The sequence below is a fragment of the Oratosquilla oratoria genome, chromosome 16, assembly GCF_046742065.1.
Source record: "Oratosquilla oratoria isolate Oo_2021 chromosome 16, ASM4674206v1, whole genome shotgun sequence".
NCBI lineage: Eukaryota > Metazoa > Arthropoda > Malacostraca > Stomatopoda > Squillidae > Oratosquilla > Oratosquilla oratoria.
In genome coordinates, this window is record NC_134792.1 from 48357201 (window position 1) to 48372200 (window position 15000).

General features: G+C 36.4%; 1 protein-coding gene across 4 annotated transcripts in view; it reads left to right on the forward strand.

Moving 5' to 3' along the window:
- LOC143033984 (uncharacterized) overlaps window positions 1-15000 on the forward strand; it is a 326328-nt gene that overhangs the window by 64772 nt on the left and 246556 nt on the right. For all 4 annotated transcript variants that reach the window (XM_076199760.1, XM_076199764.1, XM_076199762.1 and 1 more), the window contains one exon: window positions 7060-7101. The gene's annotated coding sequence lies outside the window, so the exon portion shown is untranslated. The remainder of the gene's footprint in view (window positions 1-7059; window positions 7102-15000) is intronic.

Sequence of the window (15000 nt, forward strand, 5' to 3'; positions counted from 1 at the left end):
ATCAAAAATGTTTCACAAACAACACAATTCATTTTAGTATATTTCCCATTGCAGCTCTGCTAGGAAGTAAACAATATGTTTTCATGTAATTATCTCATTGTGTGAAAAGAATTCAGAAAACATGCCCTCTCAATAAAACGCATTGCAATCTTCACCATCATCCCGATGAAATTGCGGACATATAAGCTTCAGTATCGAAAATATCAAATTTTGATTACAAACACAATATTGATAGTCAGACAGACAGACAGACAGACAGACAGACAGACACACACACACACACACACACACACACACACACACACACACACACACACACACACACACACACACACATACGTACACGTACGCACACACACACATATACATACACGCACGCACCCATACGCACGCACATACACTCACACAAACACATGCACACACAGTAGAAAGGTATTCTGGTCATCTTTACATCCTTTCCTTACAATTTTATTTGTTTGTTTGTGTCTCTTTCTATCTCTTATTCTCTTCATGATGTGCAGAAAAATCCCTCGTATACTATTCCCTATTTTAGAGTCACTATTATACTATTCCCTATTCTTGAGTCACTATTATACTATTCCCTATTTTTGAGTCACTATTATTTCAACCTCGGTATGTAGAAAAATATCTACTAAGGAGGAAAACATCAACCACAGCCCTAAAAATCTGTCAACAAAAACTGTCAAGGGCTTCAACAAGGGTGATGCAAGCAAGGTCATCATATTAAGACAACAGGGCTGGACTCGTGATAATGGACAAATTTTGGTTTAAGAATAAAATGGGTTAAAACTGGTTTACCGACAGTGGTTAACGATTGGAATAGAGTTAGTAACAATTTAATGGGTTCTGAAACAAATGGTTGTCTTAAGAGAATAAGAACATAAGAACATAAGAATAAAGGAGACTGCAAGAGACCATAAGGCCTACACTAGATAACTTTATGGATAGATATAAAAGATGGTAAGGGACATTAAACTGCCCAGTGTAGGCCTTATGGTCTCTAGCAGTCTTTATCATTCTATATTCTTATGTTCTAATGAAGAAGGATTGAAGTCCAGAAATTACGATGTGGCAACTAACTTATTCAATAACTGTAGAACAAGGGACAAGACACTGCCTAGTGTAGGCCTTATGGTCTCTAGCAGTCTTTATCATTCCATGTTTTTATGTTTTAATGAAGGACTGAAGACGAGGCATTACGATGTAGCAACTGACCTATTCTATAATTGTAGTACGAGGTTAACAAGTCTAACAAGCTGCAAGTTATTTTTTCTGCTGCGCCATGAAAATATCTGGTATAAGTTAGCGTCATGTCATATCAAGCTTTCCTCCTGAAGTCCGGCGCTGCTTATGACAGCGGTAAACACAGGTGGGAGGGTTGGAAATATATTTCTCGTTCCTTATGTCCTCCAGGAAAGGTTTCTTCAAAAGGAATACGAGAAAAGAATAAAAAAGTTGACAAGACTGTGACATCCCTGTAGGCGTGCCCGCGGGCCTTGTCCAAGTCACCTTCGCTGTTATTCTCGTCTTCCTACACAACCCCACGTAAGCGTGCTGGTTTATCATTTGCTTCATTGTGGGTTCGAATCCCGCACTCCTCTCCGATTCCCGATAGTACAAGAGATTACTAGGGTCTCGGTGACGGCCTTGGTGACTCTTCTTCTTCTTCTTAGCCAATAGGAACGAAGATTCTGAATAGAAAGTCTTTCTTATTGGATCAAAATTCTCGTCCACCATTATCATTTAGAATATCGGTGACCTGCTTGGATGTATAGTCATGTTTATGGTGTGCGTGCGTACACACACACACACACACACACACACACACACACACACACACACGACTCGGTGGCGCGGTTGGTAGACTCCCAGATTGTCAGTATGGCGGTACCGGCAGTACCTGGTTCGAATCCTGCCCAGGACTGAAATAATTTCAGTATCGCTGCGCTTCGAGTCGTTACTCCAACTCTCGTGGGCGGGGAGTTGGGTGTGTATGTGTGCGTGTAAGGTCATAGCATTACCCATAGATCGGTCATACGAGCCATGAGCTCTCTTCCGGGAGGGAAATAGCTGTCGATCACGAGTCCAACACGTGATCCAAAGATCGAGGTGAATCACACACACACACACACACACACACACACACACACACACACACACACACACACAGGGGGCACTACGAAAACAAGATATCTCTACAGACCAAACTGTTTATTGAATACAAACGCTCGCATAGACCTAGAGTGCACATAAACGCGTAAACTTACACAGATAAAAAGTAAACCCACATGAACACGCACGCACAAATTCATTCAAACACTAATACAATTTTTTAGTATAGATATAAAGACATGGATAAGTATAAGTGCGTACATGTGTTTACCTGCGTATAGATAAAAGAGATTTCTGAATCGAGATGCTTCCTAATCAAATGTTCCAAAGCTAACATTTTCTTTTTTCGATATCAAGTTCATGTTTATATTAGTTTCAAAGGCAAAGATCCTTCTTAGAGTTTTCAAGGAGCGTTGATGAAGAAGACCTTCCTTTGAGAGTAAAGGTTTATTATTCATTTTTCTTTAAGAAAGATTAAGACAAGGAGGAGGTAAGGCTAGTTCGTGGACCGGTCTGGAATCTGGAAATAAATGGAAGAAAACGGAAGACCAAAAACAATAAGTGGAAGAAAACGGAAGATTAAAAATCGGTAACGGAAGTGGCGGGTCTGTCTGACAAAGGAGGTAGAAAGGAACAACGTTCACGTGGTTCAAAATCACTCCAACTGGCGAATAGCTTAATTGAGTTTGGACCAAGTCCGTGCAATAGCGAAGGGCACAGTCGAAAACTGTACAACATTTGGAACGGAAGCCTGCCAGCCAGATGAATGCTGATCAAGGCTTGGGAGTAAGTTAACTCATTCCTGCCTCTGATGTAATTCTGGGGTTTTATTCCATCTAACGCTAGACAATTCTATAGAGCCGAAAGGGAACTGGACACGAGGGTTTTAAGACCACCTCTACCAAACCATTTGTGCTCGTGTTGGATTTTTCTATTTTATTCAACTTTTCAATTATTCTATCTCATTACAGACGATTTTATTCAACTGATGGACAACTTTGATAATGAATGGGCTCAGGATAGTCTGAGAATCTCAAATGATCTAATGTTACGATTTAACGATTTTATCGTAGACGGCAAACGTCAAGCAAGCGACATCTATTCAGCGCTAAACGAAGTCCAGTTATACAGTGATTGATTGATTGAAGCTACACGTAAAAAAAGGTCTCTTTCCACATTATGTGACTATCATTCCACACAGGAACTAAAACCAAAGATAAAGATCACTTTAATCATAGGTAATGGAGTAGCGATATTCATATCACGGGAAAATAAAAATATAATTCTGTATCTGACAGTGGCTAAACGGAGTGGGTTTTTTTTTAGAACAGCGTTCAATTACTGGAAGAATATGATGGTAACCTCAGGTACGAAATATTCTTTTTTAATTCTGGGATTTTCATTTTCGACTCACGCGTTTGTTCTTGCTGCCGTCATGAGATTATATTCAGTCTTTGAGAGCTTTGCCCCGTGGTGGTACTTGGCATAAAAGGACTCAAAGGATTACAAAGGCGGAGCATGCCGACAGGAGACCTTTTGATCCATATCTAGGTCGGATGCGAAAAAAAAAATCATATTAATATTAAAATAATGAATAAAAACTATGATAATGTAAATAACAAATAAAATACATAAATAAATGCATAGGTATAGTTAAATAATAAACAAACAGGTAAATAGTAAATAATAATTAATTGACATATAACTAATAATAAATAAAAATCAGACAGACAAATGATAACAAAACAAAAACAAATAATATAAGATAAATTATAATCATTACAGCATCTTACTTAGGTATTTATCTAAATGATTCTTAAAGCTTTGAACTGAACTACATTGCACTACCTGTGCAGGAAGTTTATTCCATTCATTAACTACACGGTTGGCAAAGTTGTTTCTACCTACTTCCAAATTGAATCTATTTCCGGAGAGTTTAAGACCATTGTTTCTTGTCTGATTCTCATTCAATGTAAAAATTTGGTCACTTTTGATGTTGTCAATTCCCTTTAGAATTTTAAAGACCTGTATCAAGTCACCTCTGAGTCTACGCTTTTTTAGGGAAAACAGATTCATATGTTTTAGTCGATTTTCGTATGATTTATTTTTGATATTTGGAATCAGTTTTGTGGCTCGCCGTTGTACTCTTTCCAATCTGTCAATGTCTTTAATGAGATTCGGTGACCATACGGAAACAGCATATTCCAAATGTGGACGAACTAACGATTTATATAGCTTGTTAATGAGTGATGGACTTTTGAAATCAAAAGATCGCGCAATCAGTCCTAGAATCTTATTTGCTTTCTCAGAGGCTGAAATACACTGCTTGGATGATTTGAGGTCGTTACTGATAATTACGCCGAGATCTTTTTCACTATCCACTTTTGTTAACGAATTTCCAAATAACTTGTAATCGTACTTACTGTTATTTTTACCTATGTGTATTACCTTGCATTTACTTGTGTTAAATTTCATTAGCCACTTTTCAGACCATTGCTGTAATCTATCTAAATCTTCTTGAATATCTAATTGGTTTGAGTGATCATTTGCCACTCCGCACAGTTTTGTATCATCAGTAAATTTGGAAACAGTAGATTTTAGTCCATGGTCTATATCATTTATATATACTATGAATAGAAGTGGCCCAAGAACGGAACCCTGAGGAACTCCACTTGCAACACTTTTCCATCCAGAAGTTTTTCCATTTAAAACAACTCTCTGTTTTCGACCATTCAACCAATTACTAGTCCAACCTAATAGGCTACCACTTATTCCATGCAAAGCTAATTTAGTAAGTAGTCTTTCGTGTGGGACGGTATCAAAAGCTTTTGCAAAGTCTAGATATATTAAACAACCCTCAACCCATCCAATACTCTTTCGTTTCCCCTTATTATCTAAGCTTTTTATGGACTAAAGGTCACCCCAGTTCCCCGCTCACTGCCCGGGTTAAAAGCAATGCAGCAAGGCAGAGCACATCCACAACAGGGCCCGACAGCAGAGGCTGGTATACCCCCACCGATTCATTAACATGGTGACCTTCCTCCCTATGAAGGGTTTGGCCAATGCAGGCTCATTACGTTATCGGGTGAACTTGGTCCTGTCCGCAGCTCAATGTAATCATCTAGCGATGGACAAAGATAATAATGAAAGACTTATGGTCGTAATTCTAAGTCTTCCACCAGTTCTGTCGAACACTGTCTAATATTAGAATGAAAGATTTTATCCACTTTTATAGCTAAACTTATCTGTAAAATCTAATTTCCGTACGTATGGCCAATGAATCTGGCCACATTCCCTACATCTATTGAGAATTGACCAAATTCATTGGCTATATTTTTGGAAATTATAGTTAGATTTTATAGATCAGCCAATAAGCCATATAAGCTCAGTTAGAAAAACAGATAAGATTCTATATTCTAATTCTGCTTTTTAATGATTTTTTTTTTTTGCTGCCGCAGAACAATTTTATTTAGATGACGACAACCAGTACAAAAGTTAATGTATTAAGGCCAGAAACGCTTTTTCACAACGAAATGATTCTGCCAGGGCTTTCGAGGCATCGGTGGACTGAGACAATATTTGAGGACAGACTGTCGAATGGACACTAAATGTTATTTCCTATGTACCAGCTTTAGAGTTCTATGCCAGCTTGCTAAGCACCATCAACGAAATCGAGCGAAGAGAAGATAAGGGGAGCAGATGGGAGGCTGTTGATTAAAGAGGAGTCTGCGAGAGGGAGATGGGTGGAGTATTTCCAGTTGTTGAACGTAGAGAAGGATAAAGAGCCTTTGATTGTGGTCGTAGGATACATAAAGGGAATAACTATGGCGGTCGAGGAGAATGACGAGACTATTATGAAAGAGAAGTCACAAATAACGTGAAAAGAAATGATGAAATGGAAGATAGACGTGCATTTGAACTGGATGAATATCTTGTGGAATGTCCAGCAGTTTATATAAAAGAGTGATCTACCGACACTGTATTGGAGAGGGGACTTGGGCTATAATGGAAGTAGAGAAAGAGAGTGACTGAATGCTTTTGAGATGTACTTGAGAAATATGATATTGCAAGAACGGATAGTTCGAAATATGAAGGCACGATAGAGAATGGGGGTAGGAAAAGAACTGTTGCAATAAGTGGAATAGTCTTAAAGTAGTTTGAAAATATGAAAAGAATGAGTAAGGTAAACCTAACAAAAAGAATATAGAAAACGGAAGTGGGTGGAGTGAGGTTGGTAGGAAGACCAGGAACGAAATGTAAGATGAGATGGCGGTGGGTTTGGAAACACACATACGGTATTCCGAACAAGGAGGAGGGTGCAAAAGATAGAAATGGATGGATGGAGATTGTGAATGGACAAGGAATGACGCGGACTAAAGGAGTGTTCTTCTCATCCTCACAATTCATTTCTAGTGGGTGAGGTGGGAGGGAGGTTGCCGTGAAGTGAATCAGTGGGGGTTAACCTACTGCGGCTGTTGTACCCTGCTGTGGAAGAGCTGTGCCTTTCTACATTGCTTTCGGCCCGAGAAATGTAGTGACGGACAGTTGACTCTTTACTCCCGAGGGGTTGAAATGGAATAGGTGGTTGAATATGTTTTGTTTGTTTATGATGTGAGTGTGTGTTTTGACTCGATGACCCTATCTCTTTTCCTACAAATTACATTTCGGTAAACACGAAGACAAACACGAGCACAAACACAAACACCTGCCCCCCTCTTCTTTCTCTCTCACACACACACACACTTTCATAAATATCGTTTATTTTTCATTTATCTTTACAACTTATCTCGTCTAGCATCAGAAACTCACTCTTCCTTTACGTGATATCCAATATTTAAATTTATTTCTGTATTATAAAAAATAACATATATATATTTGAAGAGCTAGTGACATTTTAAGAAACCATATTTTTATAATTTGTTTCAGATAATGCCTTGCTGAGGATGGAGGAGCTATTTTGATTAAAAGGTATGTTAGCCACTAGTGTTGATGGTATGGTATTAAATACATGATAAGATAATGTATGAGTACAAATACTATAAGGATATACTGTCTGAAGATGACATGAGAAACAGCGTGTCCGATTTGTCGATGTCATGCTATCATAAGTAGAGACGCGAACAGTTTTCTTTCAGGAATCGAATTTGGTATATGACAAAGTTTCTTTGAAGCGTTGTCAGCTTTGAAGAGGTGTTATTTCGTAATTAAAAATGGGAAGACTTTTTGTTTTGTAGATATACAAGATCCAACTTTAAATGTTAATACTATGAGAGTATTAATGTTAATTATATATTCATATCAATGATATTATCGGTTTTAATATAGATATTTACTTATATTGATGTTGATATTAATATTGATAAAAATATTGATATCGATATCAATATAGTTATCATTATCAATACTAGTATTTATATTGATATTGATGCTGCATTGGATATTTTCCCTCTCGTCTACTGGGGATAGACTCCTTCTTATTATGCCTTTCATGATTCAATTGTCGAGTTTATTTGCAGTTGAAAGATGTGACTTATAGAATCACTTTAGTTTGGTTGCATTGGGCTTTGTTGTGATTCTGGCATCGATCTTAGCCAGTTTAGCGGTCTCTGTTTATTTTATGAATCACATATGGCAACATCTTCCAATATCCTGGTTACCAGTTTCTTGCACTGTTTTATGAAATTTTTTGGGAAATTTAATTCCAAATGTATTGGTACTTATTCTTGAAAAGTCTCTCATTTAGTTGTTATTTTTCCTTTTTATCTTCTTACTCCGCCACAGACCGTAAAAATGTCTTCAGTCCACTTTGTATGTACAAGTGTTCCAATACCCGGCATTCCAGGGGTGACTTTATTATACTCAGAGTTTGTTAACGTCTACGTACTTAAACCTCCAACGAACGAAATGTCGTACTTAAGATAAAGGCTTTGTTTTCACCTAGTATGTCCTGTGGCATTTTTCTTTATAATTTTCATACAAATTCTCGAAGCTCTTTACAAAAAAGGAAGCAACACACCATAATCAGCTAGCAAACAGACGACCTTGATGCTACGCTGCGCAAGATCGTTGCCCACGTCCCCTCTCTCCCTCCCAACCACCACCACATGTCGTCGTCTCGATTATCATCAGACTTTCCAAAATGTCATTTCTCTCAACTACATTAAGACAAATCTTACTTGATATTTCTGTTAGAATTGTATCACTGCGATCTATCCTCAATACCATTGCGTTTGTATTTACATTTGCGTAAATCTAAATTTGTTATGAAATTTCACACTAAGAAACGTGGTGATGAACACAGGTTTTCTTCTATGGTGAATTTCAGAGAACTTCGCTCTATACCTGATCACCAGAGGATGTTGATTTGAAGTATATGGGACAAAAAAAAAAAAAAAAAAAAAAAAAAAAACATTAAATGTCGTTATTAGCTGTTAATATATGAAAACATGTATTACAAAAATTCCTGCTTAGGTACACAAATAAACTCATATATCACACACACACACACACACACACGCACACACACACACACACACACACACACACACACACACACACACACACACACACACACAAACATATACTTATATACGTTTAAGTTGTTAGCTTTGTGATCAAGACCCTGTTGAATCTTATATATATATATATATATATATATATATATATATATATATATACGTATATACATATCACAATCTGAAGGAGTTCTGATAAGAGCGAAACGTCAGTGAATAAAAACACCAACGATTCTCGATGTTTATCTCACCACCCTACCACTCGGAAGTATATCTATATGATTGAATATTACCCCAATTTGAACATTTCCAATGGGAAATGGTCTCCTGACGTTACCTCCTTCCTCGGAATCAACAATCTCATTAACAAACATCTTCCTTCTGACCCAACATGGAATAACAACCCAGGTCATTGTCGAGTAAAAAGCAGCTTCTTTCTATGTTTCTCGCTTTTTTTTTCTGTAAGAGGGAATTATACAAAGATAACATTTCCCCCACCGACTTTATACTATTAAAGAGAACTGCAGTTATGAATCAAATTATATAAAATTCTCGTGTCTAGACTTTTTCTTCTGTTCCTACTATGATGTTCTTTGTGATCAACAAATGTACTACTACATTTTTCGTCAATGATATATGCATATGTATATGTACTTCTATATATGTATATGCACATGTGCAGTATATGTATATATATATATATGTATATGTACATGTACATGTAATATTTCATATGCACATGTATTTGTAAATGTATTTGTATATGCATATGTATTTGTAAATGTATATGTATATGCATATGTATTTGTAAATATATATGTATATGCATATGTATATGTATATGTGTATGTGTATATGAGGATTGAGCCTCCATCGATTTAACAACTTACGAAGACAGTAGTCATAATTCGTACGTAAAAGAAATGTTGGAACAAATCTCTTAGTTGCATCGAGTCTTATATTACATATACAATGATCTTTTTGTGGAACCAGCGACGAGGGACGGAGATAGGAAAATAATACAGATATAGTATCTTTAATCGTAGAAACACGCTCAGGAAGTAGGTAGACCTTACGATTGCATGAAAAGGCTTATTGCCTTTTCATGCAATCGTAAGGTCTACCTACTTCCTACTTCCAAGGATCATTGATGAAAAGAACAGAACAATTTTTATATAAGAGAGGGAATAGTTGTTTGTTGAAAGAATAAATGTAACGATTCAAATTTGATTGAATCAAGACAATTTACCTTTACAGATACGAATAAGTGCTACCGTTGAAATATAGAACAAACGACAAGAGAAAATAATTCATGTAAAGGGAAAATATTTTTATAGATTGAGAAAACAAGATGGCGAAAGTCTACAAACACAGTCACAATAGATGAAGTAAAGTTGGAAAAGTTCATACACGTTTTAGCTTCTGACAAAAATGTATCTGAAATTGTAACAGTATAAAAGAAGAAACATGATTGTGTGGACAGCCAGGAAACAAAACGATTAACGACAGTAATCTTAGTAATGATACAAGACAGGAAGATAAACGTTTTCTAACAGAAGCGACCAGCCCAGTCACCTTGAAGTTTGTTTACATTCAATGCGACGACTACGTGCCGTGTGAACGACACATGAAGAATAATCATCATTCAGCAATAAGAAGAAGGGGAATTGTCTGCCTCGGTTATGCAGTTAATAATGTACACAAGAATGCACACATACAATTTAGAGCAAGAATCCAATTAGTGGAGAGATAACAGTTATTAAAGTGATTAAGAGAATAATACAAATCCAAGAAAGCAATAAAGTAGTCACTATAGCCAAATGAATTGAAAAATAATTATGCACACTGATTATTATCAAGGGAGTAAGAAAGAGAAAGAAAATGTGTCATGAATTTAATGTACTGTAACAATAGGCAAGTGTCTGCATGTCTGTCTGTCTTCTGTCTGTGTTTCTGCCTGTATATCTGTCTATCTGTTTTTCTCTATGTGTGTGTGTCTGTCTGTCTGTATATCTGTCGTTCTGTCTGTCTGTCTGTCTGCATGACTGCCTGCTTGTCTGTCTGCCTTATATGGACTACCCAAATTAAAAATTCAACCTCAAATTAAGCTGGTACAAAATCACGTTAAATTGACTAATTAGAGGCTAGTGTCACTGACTAGCATGCAAGCGGTCCTGGTTCGAATCTCAAATATTGCAACGCGTTTTACTCGCCTGCTGAGGTTGATTAAAAAGTGGTTTAAAAAACAAAAGAAAATCAATGATCACGATCAAATCAGTGATAAGTCGTTCACGACAATCGCAAAATCAATTTGAATAGTGATTAAAGAAAGTTGCAATATAACAAACATACAATTTGATTATTATCACGTCATCATTACTTCAACCCTGTATAACAAATTCACTATTTTGAACCTAATAAAAAGCGAGTGTACACACACACACACACACACACACACACACATATATGTATATATATATATATAATGTATAGATGTATATACATGTATTTTGCCATATCAGATTTATGACCATATATTTTGTATTCACTTTTTATTATAGGGAATTTCGAAACACCCGCGGCCAAAAGTAGTATATCCTTTTATATGTGGAGATTGAATTTCAGTGAAAACACAAATAAATATTGTTTTATTTTTCACCATCAACTACTCCTCATTTCAATGTATATGAATGCGTGAATTTATACATGCATGCACACACATACACATACCTACAGACGCATACACACATGCGTACATACACACACGCACACACACACACACACACACACACACACACACACACACACACACACATACACACACGCACACATAAACATGCGTGTCTATTTGTACATATGCATATTTGTAAGTATGAATGAATGTGCATATATATTTATGTTCGTGTATGTATACGTATGTAATTATAGATGCATAGATAATTTGATGAATGCCTGTAAGTTTCAAAAGTTATTGCACAGTTCTGTTTTCGAAATGTTCGTTATAGCCTTATGGATTACTGTTTTTTCTTTCAGAAACTCACGTGTACATAAACATTTGGGTAAAGCCCAGTAGATCTTGTGCACCTGTGTACCTGTTTGGACAAAAGTTCCCGGCGCCTATTGTGTTCACCGGACACTGAAAGTACACGAGGATTTCACAAAGGGAGCTGTTTGCGCGTGCATTTTACAAACCAGTCTCACTTAATAGCCTATGGTTCTGCAGGACAGAGGCCCCTTTTCCTATGGGTTGCTGTTTGTCGTAGGACGTATGTTTTGTAACCACTCTATATGAATATAGCACTGTATAGCTTTTGTTTCGGCTATTGTCAGATGCGCAATTGTCGGATGGTGTCAAAGGTAGGCCTAAACAGTACTGGGACTTTTATTGGTTTAACAATAAACAGTGACACACTTTCATGGTCACTGAATAAAGGTTACTACTTTTTTTAGACAACTTTTATCCGTGTGTTCATGAATAAACACGCTATAAATGATAAAGACAATATGTTGATCTTGGTGTGCCTTGAATCTTGCATATCTTGCAGAATTCATCGGGTTGTCCAGCATTCGTGAATGTTAGGAAGGCGAGAGAGGTAAGTGTGATTTGTTGTGGCAGTTGGCGAGCGACTGGGCAAGATAGATATTGTTCAACTCACTGGTGAGATCTATGTAGCTATGAGGAAAGCAGTCACGTAGGCGGTGCTCCTTTGATCAAAGACACCGTTCGGTTTGGAAACCTCCCAAAACATTTGAGTAATAAAACAATTTGTCGATAACTATTAACAAATCTTATCAAGGGCATAGCTGTAATGGAGGTGTCTTAAGTAAAATGAGGACATACACTACTTTAGTTCACAAGAAAGATGCATCGTAGATAACATTTTGAGTAACAAAACAGTTTGTCGATAACTATTAACAAACCTTATCAAGTGTATAACTGTGACGGAGGTGTTCTAAGTAAAAAGAGAACATACACTACTTTCGTTCACAAGAAAGATCCATCGTAGATAACATTTTGTGTAACAAAACAGCTTGTCGATAACTATTAACAAACCTTATCAAGTGTATAACTGTGATGGAGATGTCTTAAGTAAAATGAGAACATACACTACTTTCGTTCACAAGAAAGATCCATCGTAGGTAACATTTTCGTCCTTTGAATGCACAGCCGCTACAGCAATAATGGCCGAGTACAATTAGCATTAAACTATAATCATTTATGCAGCAAAGCAATGGCAGGGAATTGGGCTTGTTTGAAATTATATTATATATAAATGTGGCATATCATTAATGATAATGAGACCTGACATACGATTATATGTTTACAATACTTTGAATGTCATTATGATGTTATTGACTCTGTTGTGTAGGAATAAATAGGAACGGTACGAGACATACTAATCATTATGTAAATTAAACAGAACAGTATAAATTAGAGAAACATAATGATATAAAGATATAGAATAGAATGAAATAAGAATGCGTAAATTAGCCTAAACTAAACACAACTAAAATAGAGTTAAACTAAAGAGAACTGAACTGAAACTGAACAAGACAAAACAAAATAAGATTATTGGAACGGAACAGAATTCACGTCAAACAAAACAGAAAATGATACGACACAGTACATACTGGACAAGACAAAACATAATAAAATCTAACAAAGAACAATATATTTTCTCCTACGAATACCATACTGTGGAGAAAAAACAACAAAAACAAAAATAAAAACAAAAACGAATCATTATGCGTGATGAACACGTACATAGTAGTAATTCACTTGAATAATTTAAACCCAGCGATACATCGGGATTAGCATATAAAATATGAATAACATTCCGTATTTTACGGCCACCTACTTGTGTATCTAGTTCCATTTCACCTGCAAAAGCATTTCTAATTTATTGGATACTAAAAAAAAAAAAAAAAAAAAAAATCAGGTGTGTTTTAGTTTTGCAATGCATAATCTATACATAAACCTAGTCGTAAATTCTATTAATATAATTTCATCTAAATATTAAGAATACATTATTCATATAATTGTACAACTCTTGAATATAAAATATATATCTGATGTTTGGTCCTTCAGTGCTTTGAACAGGTCTATTCAACTGATGGATTGCTCTCGGTGTGAAGGGCTCTTAGCATTTTATCTTAATAATTTTTTGTGGTTTTATATTGCAGATACCCTGTATTAAATTATATGTTGTATAATACAGCATTTTTATGCCTTTATGTCAATAGAACATGTAAGTGAATGGATTAGGCGAGACATTTGGAACTTTCGATAATGTAAAGACTGACATACAAAGCTGCTTGACGATAGACAAAAAAAAAAAAAAAAAAAGGGAAGAAGAAGAAAGTAAATAGACACGGAATGGGTTAATAGATAGATTGTACCCCGAGAGGAAGCCACGAAACCGAATGGAATCGATAGTCGACAGTCGAACTAAGAGAGGACTGTAGCACCTAGGACAAGAGGTGCTAAGCAAAGGGGACCAAGAGAGGAGTGGGAAATCGGAGGTTAAGCCAGGGGGAGACCAGCTGTCGCTCGCCATAGCAGGACCAACATATTTTGGGCAAATGGCACTACAGTCAACAGAGGAATGGGCCACACCAGCGCTGGTTGCGAGGGTGGCATTTTGTTAACGAGCAGAGGCCAGTCAACAACGGGAAACGATGATAATGACCACTATGTCTGCCTATAAATTACAGCAGTGCACATACACATATCATGTGTATTAATACACGCAAGTAAACATGCACACATACATACACATACATACACACTCTACACACATATACACACATACACGCGCGCGCTACACACACACACACACACACACACACACACACACACACACACACACACACACACACGCACGCACGCACGCACACACACACACACACACACACACACACACCAATTCATAACCGAAGAAGTAAATAAAAAAAAAACAATAAAGTATAGAATAACATCATTGACCAGCGTAATAACTAAATTGCGCAAAAGAACTATAAAGGGTTGATATGTTAAACATTCTAATGAAAAGAACATCTTTGCGGATAGATCATTAATTCGTTTTTAGAACTGCAAAGTCAAAACAAAGAGCACTAATTAATTTTCCTTATAGATAAAGCATTTAGGGAGAGATTAAAAGCAGATTCTGCCATCATTGAAAGAAAGAAGAGAGAGAGGTGACATTTTAGTAGTGTTTAGTTCGTTAAAGGGAATAGATGAAACTGACAGAGAGGATCTGTCTAAGAGGAGAGGAAAAAGTCACGTGATCAAAGAAACTATTTGAAAAAAGTCTAAAAAAAGTCAAGAAATAGTTTTCGATTTAGATGAAAC